The sequence below is a fragment of the Rhinopithecus bieti genome, unplaced genomic scaffold, assembly GCF_001698545.2.
Source record: "Rhinopithecus bieti isolate Rb0 unplaced genomic scaffold, ASM169854v2 scaffold_81727, whole genome shotgun sequence".
Classification (NCBI taxonomy): domain Eukaryota; kingdom Metazoa; phylum Chordata; class Mammalia; order Primates; family Cercopithecidae; genus Rhinopithecus; species Rhinopithecus bieti.
The window spans coordinates 652834-667130 of record NW_016834786.1 but is presented as its reverse complement, the minus strand read 5'-3'; positions in this window follow the sequence as shown (position 1 = coordinate 667130).

The following is a 14297-nucleotide window of genomic DNA, read 5'->3' as shown; positions in this document are numbered from 1 at the left end:
TGACTACTCCATGGGTGCAGCTGCCTATTTTCAGTAGTCATAAATGAAACCATCATGTAACTGATCAGAAAAAAATCTCTGAAGTAAGGCTGTCCTCCCCAGTGATGCTGAATGGAGGGAAACGCAGATTCTGTGTCTCCTGCAGTAACCTAAGGTCAGAACAGAAATTGCTAAGGGGAACAACTTCATTGCCAACACTCTTGACAGGAACTCTCACCACTGGAAGTATTAAGTTACACCATGAACGCTTGTTCACCAAGCATTTACTGGGCACTTACTACATGCAATGCAATGTGAGAGCCTACATTGCAGAAATGGCAGGCCAAGACCAGCTCTTGTCTTCAAGCAGATGAATCAAAAGACATGTACACAAATAACTGTAATACCAGATAGAAAGCGCTCCACATAACAGACACAGAGAACAGCAGACCAAGAGGCCAAACCGTACAGAGTATATAAAATGATAAAACAAAGAAGGATGATCTGAACTAAGCCTTGAAAAACGGATGGAATTGACCACTGTTGAGGAAACAGAAAGGCACACCAAGGAGAGACAAGGGTACATGTGGACTCACGGAGGCCAGAAAAAACAGGGAGTGAAAAGGAGATGGCAGGTATGGGGTCAGCCTGTATAGGGCTGCAAAACTAGGTGTGTGGATTTTTTTTTTTTTTTGGAGACAGAGTTTTGCTGTTTTTGCCCAGGCTGGAGTGCAATGGTGCGATCTCGGCTCACTGCCCCCCGGATTTAAGCGATTCTCCTGCCTCAGCCTCCTGAGTAGCTGGGATTACAGATGTCCATCACCACACCCACCTAATTTTTTGTACTTTTATTAGAGACAAGGTTTCACCGTGTTGGCCAGGCTGGTCTCAAACTCCTGGCCTCAAGTGATCCGACCACCTCGGCCTTCCAAAATGCTGGGATTACAAACATAAGCCACTGCACCTGGCCGTGTGTAGACTTTAATTCTAGCTCAACAACATTCCATATGCTGCTTATTCCACAGGATTCTCAGTAGGTATTCTGTGGGACACACTGGCTTCCAGACAGACTCAAACAGGCTTCCTGACCGCAGCATTTCTCTGAGCCTTCAAATGCGGTAAGCACTTTGGGAATCTCATTATGAGGCTTTTCCCCAGTTGGTCTGACCAAGGACCACCCCCCACCCACCTCCTATTAAATCCTGGTTCTGAGAGAACACAGAATTTGGAAAAGACTCTTGTGTCAATCAGAGTTCTGCTTCAGAAAGTCTCTTTTATATATCATAGATAGAGAAAATACATTACTATACTGACTAAAACTGCTAACTGATATTTCCAAATAGGAACTCTGAGGCACTCTACAAAAGTTCTGAATCAGGTGGATTAAGTTACACTCAATATGGCCTCCAAACTATATTTTATGCTTTCAAGTGTGATTTTCTTCAACAATGTGATATTGTTTAACATGTGGTATTTGCATGTGCAAAATATATGACAACCTGTGCTCACGTCAGGTAAAGCAGATGACTCTGATACAAGCTGACTTACCTGGTGCTGCCCCAGGGAATGGTTACCCACTGCCAAGTTAAAAAAAGAAAAAGCAGAAATACAATTCTGGAGCAAACCACCCTAGACTACCCAGGTGAGAAGCAGCTCACCAGTGTGGAGCAGTATCTGCCTGGTTTCTCTGGGAAAGTTCTAGAATTCTGCCAGGTAAAAAAGACAGGAGAGAGCACATCAGTAGAAAGAGTGCTGGATTTGAAGGCAGACAGATCTGGCTTTAAATCCCTACTTTCTCTTAAGCTCGTATTCTCAGTGAACTCATTTCTAGGAATCTCTCCTAGACTCATTGCCAATATACATGACTTACAACAGCAAAAGAAGAAAAAACTAGGATTCAACCTAAAATCCCAAAATGGTGAAGTAGTAATATGTAGATATAAGGCCATCACTAAAAAATCACTTTTCAAAAATGTTTAAATAATATTAACAATTACATTTACAACCCATGCAACACTGAAAGGGATAAAAAAATATATATATGTGACTTTAGACCTGATACCAGTGACACGAAATTTACAGAAAAAGCAATGAGAGAAAGGAATGCAAGAAGGTAACAGTCAGGAGCGAACCAAAAAGAGCAGAGCACTGGAAACTCTGCAATGAAAACAAAGCTGAGAAGTCAATGGCAGGCAACCCGAGACGGCCTGCCTCGGCTCTGGGACACACTCCGTTGGAGGCCGTGTTGGGAATGCCAAGAAGGGGCAGAACAGAGATAGACTCTTCTATCTGTCTCAGCCGAGATATAGGTCAGTGTGTCATTTCTTCAAAGAGGTGAGTCAGGATCAGAGGAGACAGGAATTCAAAGGCAGAAGAGACAAGAGCTAAATTAAAGACGCCCCTCTAGAGAGTCCAGCACTCCCCCAAGACTTCAATCTTCATGCTATTTTTTACCCAGCTATTGACTCAGAAGAATGCACTATTAAGTAGACCATGTCTCCCCCTCTCCCACTGTCCCATAAATTGGTCCTGTGTTTCCCAACCCCAAATGGGGTAGTAACTCATGGAGAACAAAATACCAGTAGTACAGATTTAGAACATGGGTTAAAAACTATTCTGATCAAACCCCCAGCAAGAACCCTGAAGAGGAAGACAGAGGGGGAAGCAAGCAATAGGCTTTCTCTCCCTACAACTTAATTCCATGCTCTAATTCAGAGCAGTATAATTAACCCCGAGTTTCACTGCTAACACTGAAGTTTTTCAGCCTGATGAGAATATCATTTAGTATCCTGCAATCGCCAATAATAGCAATATGACACAATGGTGCCTATTGAGGCTCTAATCAGGGCACATAGTCATTTACATAGAACATTTTCTGTGACTCTCTGTAATACAACGCCACAAAGACTCAATTGAGACACAAGTCTCCCTTTCCCATAAACCAAAAAAAAAGAAGAAGAAAGAAAAAAGAAAAGAAAGAAACCACAATTTCCTTTCCAGGAGAGCACAGATGGTCCCCACCCATCCCGGGGGCTCACCAGGCCCAGGCTCTTCACTAGAAACAGTTTATCCTGACGCTGACAAGAAACTAGACACTTGCACGTTATCATGTGTATATACATCTGCCCAATCTCTTCTCACGAGAAAAGGAGATCTACGGTGCTTTAGGAAAGCCCTAGGCTTAAAACGGAGCAAGCGACGTGGAGGGGCTCAGCTGGATTAACAGCTTTCAAAGCCAAGCTCTGACTCTGCTGGCCTCCCTGGGGTGGCTCATGTCGCCTCACAGTCAGGCCTGGAGAAATGGGAGCCACTGTCCTGTCATGACACAACTGGGTGCTATGGGCCACATAGTGAGTCCGAAAGGAGGTAACCAGGTGCCATGAGTCACCAGGGAAGGAACATGTGACAGCCTTGCAGGACAGCCGCCGTGCTGAGGAAATAGCAGGATTCGGAAGCCAGACAAACTCGAGTTTGAATTCTGGCTCCACTCCTCAGCTTTGGACTTCCAGCAAGTTACTCAATTCCTCTGAGCCTTCATTTCCTCCTCTGTAAAATGGGCTCTTAATATCTTGCAGGGATGAAGATTCTCATTCGTGCATCTGAAATACACGACACAGTGCACAGCATATCAAGCACAACAATTACCAGTACGGCCATCGCCATTGTTCTTCAGTAAAGATTGATGGGAAAACCAACAGGCCTTGGAGTATAATGGTGAAGAACCTAGAACCTGGAGCCAGGCTCCCCAGTTCAAATCCTAGCTCTACTGCTTGTTAGTTGGGTGACCTTATTGAACTGTCTGTGCCTGTTTTCTTGCCTGCAAAATGAGCAAAATAATAGTACCTACCTCCTAGGGCTGCTGTGAGGAGTCATATGTACAAAGCTTTATACAGTATACGCACATGAGTGCAAGAGAGCAGCAGGCACTCCTCTAATGATTTATTATACAAAGAAAAATAAGACGAATCAATAAAGGACCTGGGAAACAGAGGTATCCTTGAACACAATCAAAGCAACGTTTCCTTAGTATCTATATTATGCTTTCACAGCCACTATGTTACTTAGTCTTCTAATGGAAACCCAAGAAAAACAGAATCCCATGATGTAAAACTGAGACCTAAATTCTAAGTAAGGCCTGAGAGCCCTCCTTTCTTAAAGGTTTCCTTTCAGATAAAAGAAAAAAAAAAAAAGGGGCCTGGTTAAAGGGAAGCACCGAATGAATAACCACTTGTTCTTTTTCTAGCTCAAGTCTTCGCCTATCCAGCCAAGTTCTTCTCCACACAGCACATCCTCCTCACATGTCATCTCGAGAAGATGGTCGGTGCAAAGGCCAGAGTCAACATTCAGCACCAGAATAGGATGGGCCAAAGGACAGGAAAAGGGAGACCTGGGCCAAGTTTATAGGTTACTCTCCGCCCAAGTGAGAAGGACTCCACTCAGCAACTGTTAACAGTGTCAGCACCCAGAGTTCAGACTAGAAGCTCTTGTCAGTTCCTGCTCCTCACATACCCCAGTTTCCCTTGGAAAGAAGAAGCCTTTCAGGAAGTGAAGCGTCTGCTGAACAGTCAGCTGGTTACTACAGGTCAAATGCTCTGTATCCGCTAATCCAACCCAATCCCAAAAGATCCACAAAGAATTTGGGTAGGAGTCTTCCCTGTTCCCGCCTTGGACCACAGGTGGTCCAAACAGTTTCTCCTGGTCCTCCTTCACAACCTTCAAATCCCTTGAAGGGCCATCACCGTGGGTACCACCTACCATCACAGCTATCCAGGCCAGATCTCGAGTACAGGCTCACCAATCAGTGATCGACTATCTTCCTCTCCACTGCTCCCTGTCTCATCATTCTGAGGGATTTCCACACCTACACAGTTAATCCATCCCATAGCCAGGTTTGAAGCAGTTCAGTGGCTTGTCCTTGGTCACTCTGCCCGGATATAGATTAGATGCCAACAAGATGAATAGGTACTTGTATCCCAGGAACATCCGCTGGCACCACCTGGCCAGTCCCATCCTCTCACATGACGGTGATCTCACCCCGTCCCATGGCTTCCAAAAAGCTGATTTCTCTCAAACTTACAGTTCCAGCCTTCATGTCCTCCCTCAACTCCAGACTCCTGGGTCCTGTAGGCTGCTCAGCATCTCCAAGTAGGTATCTGAAAAGCTCAGACTCCAAAATCCACCCCACTCCACCCCCAGCTCATTCCATTTCCCATCGAGCTGATCCTTGTTATTCCAGAAAGATGCCAACAAGTCTTCCAGGCCTTTGCACCAGCTGTTTCCTATGGTCCCCACCAGGAGGGGCTTTCCTTGGAAAATAGCACCCATCTCCTCAACATGCTGTATTCCCTTACCCTACGTCACTTCTTTCACAGTCCTAAAGTCTACCCGATGTTAGACTGTTGTTGTTGTTTTTAATAGAGACGGGGTCTCACTATGTTGCCCAAGCCAATCTTGAACTTCTGGGCTCAAGTGATCTCCCCACCTCGGCTTCCCAAAGTGCTAAGATTACAGGCGTGAGCCACTGCACCCAGCCTATACTTTTGTTTCTGTATTTGTCTCTCTTCCACCAAATGTAAACTCCATAAAACAGGGAACTTGGTCTGTTTGGGGCATATCTCCAGTGTTTGGAACAAAGTAGGTGTTGAATAAATTGTTCATGCTGAATGAATGAATTAGATTTTGGGTTTTTTGTTGTTTTTTGTTTTGTTTTTTGAGACAGAGTTTTGCTCTTGTCGCCCAGGCTAGAGTGCAATGGGGTGATCTCGGCTCACCGCAACCTCCACCTCCTGGGTTCAAGCGATTCTCCTGCCTCAGCCTCCCGAGTAGCTGGGATTCCAGGCATGTGCCACCACGCCCGGGTAATTCTGTATTTTTAGAGGAGATGGGGTTTTTCCATGTTGGTCAGGCTGGTCTTGAACTTCCGACCTCAGGTTATCTGCCCACCTCGGCCTCCCAAAGTGCTGGGATTATAGGTGTGAGCCACCGCACCCGGCCTACATTTGTTAACTAAATAGAAGCCAAGGTAGCAAAGAGAAAGTCAGCAAACAAAATCACATCTGAGGCCTAACTTGAAAGTTCTTAAGAAGTACTGAAGCCCAGCTGAGAAGTCCTCTATAGCCGCTCAGCTGTCAGAGTTGGGTCAGGTTTCTCAGCTTCTCTCTTCTCCCTTCCCCCACTGATGTTGTGTTTCACAAGGTTTTGAAACCAATGGTACATTGAAGTCCAGAGCTGAGGGATGAGCATTTCACAAAAAAAGGGAACTAGGCTAGGGGAAGCATCCCGGCAGGGGGCAGGAAAAGACACACTGACAACTGAGTCACCCTCTGCCACCAGCCCCATTTGGCTGGCTGAAAGCAGCAGCAGCAGCAGCAGCAGCAAGGGTCACTCACTGGGCCTGGACAGAGCACTGCGCACTGGGCTGGACACTGCCTGCAGTTACTTCATTTCATCCTCATCCACCCTATGATACAGTCACAGGGACACTGCCTTTAATATGGTGCTAAGTTCTAATGTTGACGGGGGTGGGGAGGGTGCCTAAGCAAAATAACCCTTAAAATGTACCAATATAAGCATTCATTGGCAAAGGACACACCATCCCCCAAGCCCCAACACTGGAACAAGTAAAATAACGGGTTAGTGGCTTGCATTCAGGAGCCACGCTGTATGGAAATTACATGCTTAAGTCACACTCTGCATAGCAGGATAAGAAGTACACCGTGAGAGGCACCAGGAGACCAACAAGAAAGACCAGATGCATGTTGCCAATCCTGCATTCCCTCTGAGCCAAATTTGTACACACAGCAGTAAGGAGCAGAGCCAGGATCCGACCCTGTGTGTAGAGCCAGACTCAGGCTGGACCACACAGGCCTTTCCATCCAAGTGCTTCATCCCACGATGTGATCCCACCCCATCTTACATGACCCCCGTCTTACATGGGTGCTTCCCACGTGCCTGCTGGAAGCACCTCAGCCACACAAAGTATTCATCATCTGCGCCACGCTTTGGAGTCCTGTAGGTCCTTCCACAGCACCATGTTGGCTGAGCCTCACTGCAGACCCATACGGGCTGTCATTCCCCATCTTACTGATGTGGAAAGCTCAGAGAGCTAAGAGACTTTACTGAGTCCCAGGAGAGGACAGACCAGAGTTGACCCAGGTCTTCTGACAACCAGGGTCTGGGCTCATTCTAAAAGCCAACAGAATTTACCTTCTGCTCCTGTGCTAGGTGACCTCTGACTCTGCTTTTCCAAGTTTCCTGAATCCTCATTCTACCATTTATTTAAAAAAAAAAATAAAAATGAGGCTGGGAATCTATTCACTAAGAATCTAACACGCAATGGTCACCACACAGAACAATTAGGTGGCTCTTTGGTTAGAGGTGAGCAGAGGAGTAGAAAGGCAGCCAGCTTACAAAGTTCTACAATCTGTTTCAGTACTTTGAAAACACTTCTTTGCCGCCCATATCCATAACATCCAGTCTCGTCTTCCTCCTTAGTAAAAGGACCCTTGTTCTGAAATTTATACATATTGTATCTGGGACCAAGAGACTACACTTCTCAGCCTCCCTTGCAGCTCAGTGTGTGCATCTGACTAAGTTATGACCAATGAGATAAGCAGAAGTGTTCCATGGAACTTCCCAGGACCGTTGCTCAAAGACAGCTGATAAAGCAGGAAAGTCCTCCTCTTTTTATTTTATTTTATTTTTTTTTTGAGACAGAGTCTCGCTCTGTTGCCCAGGCTGGAGTGCAGTGGCACAATCTCAGCTCACTGCAACCTCCACCTCCCAGGTTCAAGCGATCCTCCTGCCTGAGCCCCCCAGTAGCTAGCACACACCACCATGCCCGGCTAAATTTTATCTTTTTAGTAGAGACGGGGTTTCGCCATGTTGGCCAGGCTGGTCTCAAACTCCTGACCTCAGGTGATCCACCGCACCCAGCTGAAAGGCTTCCTCTTGACCTGTGCCTTTCCTACTTCTGCCAACATATGGCTCAGAAAAGGGGGCTGGAGCCCCAGCAGCCATTATGGACTGCGAGTTGACTTAGATCCTGAAAGCCACTTGTAAGCAGGTAGAAGATGACAGCCTGGGGGCTCTAAGAGCCCTAAACTACTACTTCTAACTGATTTTTATGTGAGAGAGAAATAAAACTTTACATCACTTAAGCCTCTGTTAACTGACTATAAATCTGATTTGTTGCTGTTGTTATAATGCAGCTAAAGTTAATCCTAAGTAACATAAGCCCAAAGCAAAATAAAATACCAACATGACCCTGCCCCCATTTCTTAATCCCAACCAACTCTATAAAAAACAAAACATCTGTCCAGATAAAAATCCAACATTCCTACAAATTAATCTGTTTTATATTTGAATGTCCAGAATTTCTTATACTATCTCTATCACTGGCTCCAGAAAATGTACAATCAGGATACTATGCCTTTTCTAATTAAGATAAAATTTCCCCGTCTTACAGGAGGCACTCATCAGGGGCCTTTGTGAGTCCAGGGGTGCGAGGGTGTAGAAAGCAAGCTAAAGTTCCTACATGGAAGGGAGGGTGGGCCAAGTAGAACTTCAAGTAGAAAACAGTACTGTTCATCTTTACTATTTTCCTTCTTTCTCTTATGCAGCTAAAGATATGTTTATCAAATACAAGCTGTGCCAACCCACTATAGCCTTCAGGTGGGAAAGGGATTCAGTCTATCCTCCTCAAAAAAAAACCCATAAATTTAACCTCAGTGCTTTTACTATAATTACAAAAGACTGCTAAAGAAATCCTGGATATACAAAAAAGAAGAAAAAAGCTCTATGAGCACCCCTTATATATGCATAGGATTTGGAGAATTTCATACCAACCCACTTAATCCACATTAGAGAAAAAATAACAATAATATAAGTTAAGTTTCATTACTGTCCTGTAACATGTAAGAGATGTGGGTTTGGAGAGGTTAAAGGATTTGTTGTAGATCACATGACTAGTGAGACATTCTTCCTGTTAAAGGAATTGGGAGGGGAAGAGAGAAAAGGGAACAAGTAATTTTCCCTGTTTTCCTTCTGCCTTTCTGTATAATATAAATTTTATGCAACATGTACATGCATTACTTTGATAATTTCGTTTTATCCCTCTAACAAAATAATAAGGTTATTTTTCATGGCTCTGAAAAGGGAAAAGTAATTGAACCAACATGCGGTGACATCGAAAGGGCTAAGCAACAAATACAGGTATAAGAGGCTCACCTGAGCCAAGAAGATGAGCCCATATCCTCCAGGCATGGGTACCAACGCCAAATGAGGCTGTGCAGGCAGGACCACGTCCACTGCACTCCTGGCAGCATCTGCAGCCCTCAGCAGAGGGCCTGCACCCCACACAGCAGGCCCTGGGCCAATGCTGTGCTCAAAACCACCGCACAACACAGGGACAACCTGTGTCACACAGCACATACTACCAGAAAACGGTCTGAAACCACACAGTGACAATTTACTTTAGATTCACTTCCAAACCACCTTTCATTTTCAGGGGTCCTAACTTGTAGCTTTAACCTCCTTCTCCACTATGGATCTAAACTTCTGCAAACTGGTGGGCTACAGGCTGAATCAGGCTTGCAGATGTGTTTGGTTCACCCACACAAGGTTGGTTGGTTGGTTGGTTGGTTGGTTGGTTGGTTGGTTTGCTTTTGAGATGGAGTTTCACTCTTGTTGCCCAGGCTGGAGTGCAGTGGCACAATCTCTGCTCACTGCAACCTCTGCCTCCCGGGTTCAAGCAATTCTCCTGCCTCAGCCTTGTAAGCAGCAGGGATTATGGGTGGCCGCCACCAGGCCTGGCTAATTTTTGTATTTTTAGTAGAGACGAGGTTTCACCACATTGGCCAGGCTGGTCTCAAACTCCTGACCTCAGGTGAGCCACCCACCTCAGCCTCCCAAAGTGCTGGGATTACAGGCGTGAGCCACTGCCGGCCCACACAAGGCTTTTAAAACACAATCCTGGCCGGGCGCGTTGGGGGTGGGCTCAAGGGCCTGTTAATCCCAGCACTTTGGGGAGGCCTTGGAGACGGGCCCGGGCTCGCTGGTGATCACGAAGGTCAGGAGATCAAGACCACCTGGCTAACATGGTGAAACCCCGTCTCTACTAAATAATACAATATAAAACTAGCTCTCGGGATTGGGGGCGACCTGGCGGGGTGCCCTGTAGCTCCCAGCTACTCGGGGAAGGCCCTGAGGCAGCGAGAATGCGCGGGCGAACCCGGGAGGCGGAGCTGCAGTGAGCTGAAGACCGCGCCACTGCACTCCAGCCCCTGGTCGACAGGAGCGAGACTCGCGTCTCAAAAAAAAAAAAAAAAAAATCTAAGCGTACTTTAAGCTAAGCGTACTTTAGTAGTGACGGCATTTCCCACGAAATGCCAAGATTTCCAGATTAACTGCATGATGGGCTACACTGGGTCCACATTCTCAGGCTGGCCATAAGGACAGTGTGGATTAGAGGGGCAGGTAGTGCTCTCCAAGCCATGCCACTCTTCAGCCCTATGTCCCCACTGTCAGAGAAACATCTTTCAATGTCCATGCCTCTGTGAAAAGCACAAAGTAGAACAATAAACCAAGAAGACCTTATGTTTCAAGAAAGGTGAGACCACTTATGGCTCAGTAGTAGCAAAGAAATTTCCTTTATATCTAACATGCAAGCCCCATGCAACTGGGAAGAAATACTATTAATGCTGGATGCCTTTTTCTTTCACTAGAAGAGCCTCCTTCACTTCCACTCGCTGCCTGGACCCTGGATGCATGCAAACTTGGGACCTAAGAGCTCTCTGAAGAAGTTTTGTGAGGAAAAAGAAACCTGACAATACCGCAGCCTCCCCTGGAGGGCAAGCAGCCCCTGCACTGAAGATTTTTTTTTTTTTTTTTTTTTTTTTTAAACAGAGTCTCACTCTGTTGCCCAGGCCGGAGTACAGGGGTGTAATCTCTGCTCACTGCAACCTCTGCCTGCCAGGTTCAAACAATTCTCCTGCCTCAGCCTCCTGAGTAGCTGGGATCACAGGCACGCACCACCATGCCCAGTTAATTTTTTGTATTTTTAGTAGAGACAGGGTTTCACCACGCTGGCAGGCTGGTCTCGAACTCCCAACCTCAGGTGATCTGCCTGCCTTGGCCTCCCAAAGTGCTGGGATTACAGGCGTGAGCCACCGCGCCCAGACAACACTGAAGTTTTATTGTGTTGGGGAACAGGGAAGGGATACGGTCCCACGCTATTAGCAACACTATGGAGATTCTAGCCCCATCCGTATCAGGACCAAGCTGTTCATCTTGCATGGTGGCCCTCCCTTGAGGGACTCTATATCCTGGGTTCTTACCCATTCTCAGCCCTTTCTGGCTATGTTTTAAAGGTATTCCAAGACCCATCCAAATCAGGCCATTGTCGCGGAGCCTTATTTCAAACCTTGAAAAGGGCTCTTTAAAAAGTCTTCCCTCTCTTATACAAGATATAAATGACGAGTTGATGGGTGCTGACGAGTTGATGGGTGCAGCACACCAACATGGCATAAGTATACATATGTAACAAACCTGCACGTTATGCACATGTACCCTAGAACTTAAAGTATAATAAAAAAAAAAAAAAAAAAAAAAGTCTTCCCTCTCACGCAAAGGCATTAAGAATGACACAATGGACTCTGGGGACTCAGAGGGAAAGGGTAGGAAGCAGGTGAGGGATAAAAGGCCACAAACTGAGTTCAGTGCATACTGCTCAGGGGATGGGTGCACCAAAATCTCACAAATCACCACTAAAGAATTTACTCATGGCTGGGCGCGGTGGCTGACACCTGTAATCCCAGCACTTTGGGAGGCTGAGGCAGGTGGATCACGAGGTCAGGACATGGAGACCATCCTGGCTAACATGGTGAAACCCTATCTCTACTAAAAATAAAAAAATTAACTGTGTGTGGTGGCGGGCGCCTGTAATCCCAGCTACTCGGGAGGCGGAGGTTGCGGTGAGCCAAGATTGCACCATTGCACTCCAGCCTGGGCAACAAGAGCGAAACTTCGTCTCAAAAAAAGAAAAAAAAAAAAAAGTCCTAGCATTCAAGTCAAGCCCCAGTGAGGCTCATGGCCAGAGCAGGAAGACAGCAGGATACTGCCTTCCCAAGTCAGAGATAGGGTTTTAGGTACCGCCTTGGGCTGAAAGAGAGCTGGATCCAGTTTTACCTGTTCCCCTCACACCCTCTGTTCAAGCCAACTGCCCCTTTCCCAGGCTTACCAAAGACCTTAAGCACCTTCCTCATGAGAATCAGTTTTCCATACTCTACCATCAAGTATCTAAGTCACTAAACCTCTGTTGACTGTTGCCCTGAGCCAAATGCTATGGGGATATAGTAGTGAGTAAGACTCAAAACTTCCGCAATGACCTTATCATCTACCAAAGAAGACAGACCTTTCTCAACAGCTATGTCATAAGGACTGTGGTGAAGATGCAGGGTGAGTGCTGCAGAAGCTCAAAGAAAGATGTGATTTATTCCAAATTTACAGAGTCGGGAGGGTAGCCGACTTCGGGGAGAATATGCCTTTTGTCCGGAGCTTTTTGACGGACGAGTAGGGAGTGGGATTTCCATAATTGGGGGGACAAGCATTCCAGGAAGAGGAGCAGCATGAGCAAATCAGGGAGGGAAGAAAGTGCAGCATGTCTTGGGAACACCTGGCTGTCTGAAGCAGATGCAGCCTGGAGGGTCTGGAGGGATTCAGGGCAAGGGAACACTGGACTGCTAAGCTGAGGCCACACATAGGAGCTGAGGCCACACATAGGTGCCGAGGTGCCATTTAGAGCACCTAAAGGACACTTGTAAGGAAGGCACGGAAGACCGTGAATGACAGACAGGGAAATTTGGACTTTTGCTATAGGGAGCAGTGGAGAGTCCTTGGAGGTGTAGGAAGGGAAGGAGACAAGGAACAGAAGGCTTTCTGGTGGGCAAAGAACTTGACCTTCACCTCCTTAATACCAACTTTGGCACCTGCTCTGCCTGCTCTGCATGTCATGTTCACTTCTGTGGCAATTCCAGTATCTGACCATCTGGACAGTGACTAACACCCACCAATTCTGACCCTATGGCAGGCGTTATGTCGCCTGGTGGCCTCTGGCATTCACCAGCCCTGCCTACTGCTCAGAGGCCAGCGGGCATGATATTATAGTTGAACTGGTTGCCAACTTTTAAAAATTAGGGGACATCACTTTAAAAACCTGGGTTTTCTGGGGCTGTACTTTCACATCTCAAGAAGCTAACTGGCAGCTGCCCCCTTTGGGTGGAACACGTAACCTACAGTTTCTGGGGGGGGCACCTCTTTTTAACGTCTAGGACTGAGAATAAACAGCAACTGCCCATTTATCATTTCACCAGGCTGCCTGAAAGGCCTCTGAGTTTGCAAGCCACAGCCACATTTAGCTTAGATGTATGGCCCCACTAAATTCCAAGCCCCTCCAGGCCCAGGTGCTAACCCCTCTCCCAGATCCCATAGCCTGCCCACAAGATCCAGCACCCCGCTTATTTCCATACACTCTCAGGCCTGCCAGATGGCACTGCTGAAAGAAATCAGAAGGCCCCTTAGGGTATTAGGCAGCAAGCCTAGAAGAAATCTAATATACCTTTACTTTCTCTTCTATCACTCGAGAGTTCTGTAAACTCGACTCTTCCTGATTCCCTACTGTGTGGCAGGCCTTCTAAGCAGAGCTCAAGAAATGCAGCTGAATGAGACAAGATCCCTGCCTTTGCCAGGCCTGGGGAGCTGGAAAAACTCCAGGTAGCCCTGACGCAGATGCCACTCAGAATGAATGAAATGACAACACAGCTCATGCGTGAAACTCAGCAATCCACATACATTCTACAACCAAATGTTCAACACTCTCCAGCTAGTCAATGAGGCAGCAGGCACAGAGTTTCCAATCAGGGCTGATGTACAGTGCCTGACATTCATTCCCATTAGCAATGGCTGCTTGGGACAGATGCAAGGAAAGGCAGAAAGAGAGAAAGAAAGAGAGAGAGAGAGAGAGAGAGAAGAAGGAAGAGGAGGAGGAGGAGGAGGAATAGGAGAGGGGAAGGGAAAGGAAAGGAGAGGAAAGGAGAGGAGAGGAGAGGAGAGGAGAGGACAGGAGAGGACAGGAGAGGAGAGGAAATGTAAGTGTGGTGCCTATCTTCAATGAGCAAATAGTCTATTTGGGGAGCAGAACATGGAATCTCAGAGATTAATGAAGCCGCTAACTGTAAGTGTGGGAGGAATGTGAATATAGGTGGGGGTCCGAGTGGGGGGGCCTGCTGGATAAGGGGTGCTGACACTGGGTTTTCCTTTTT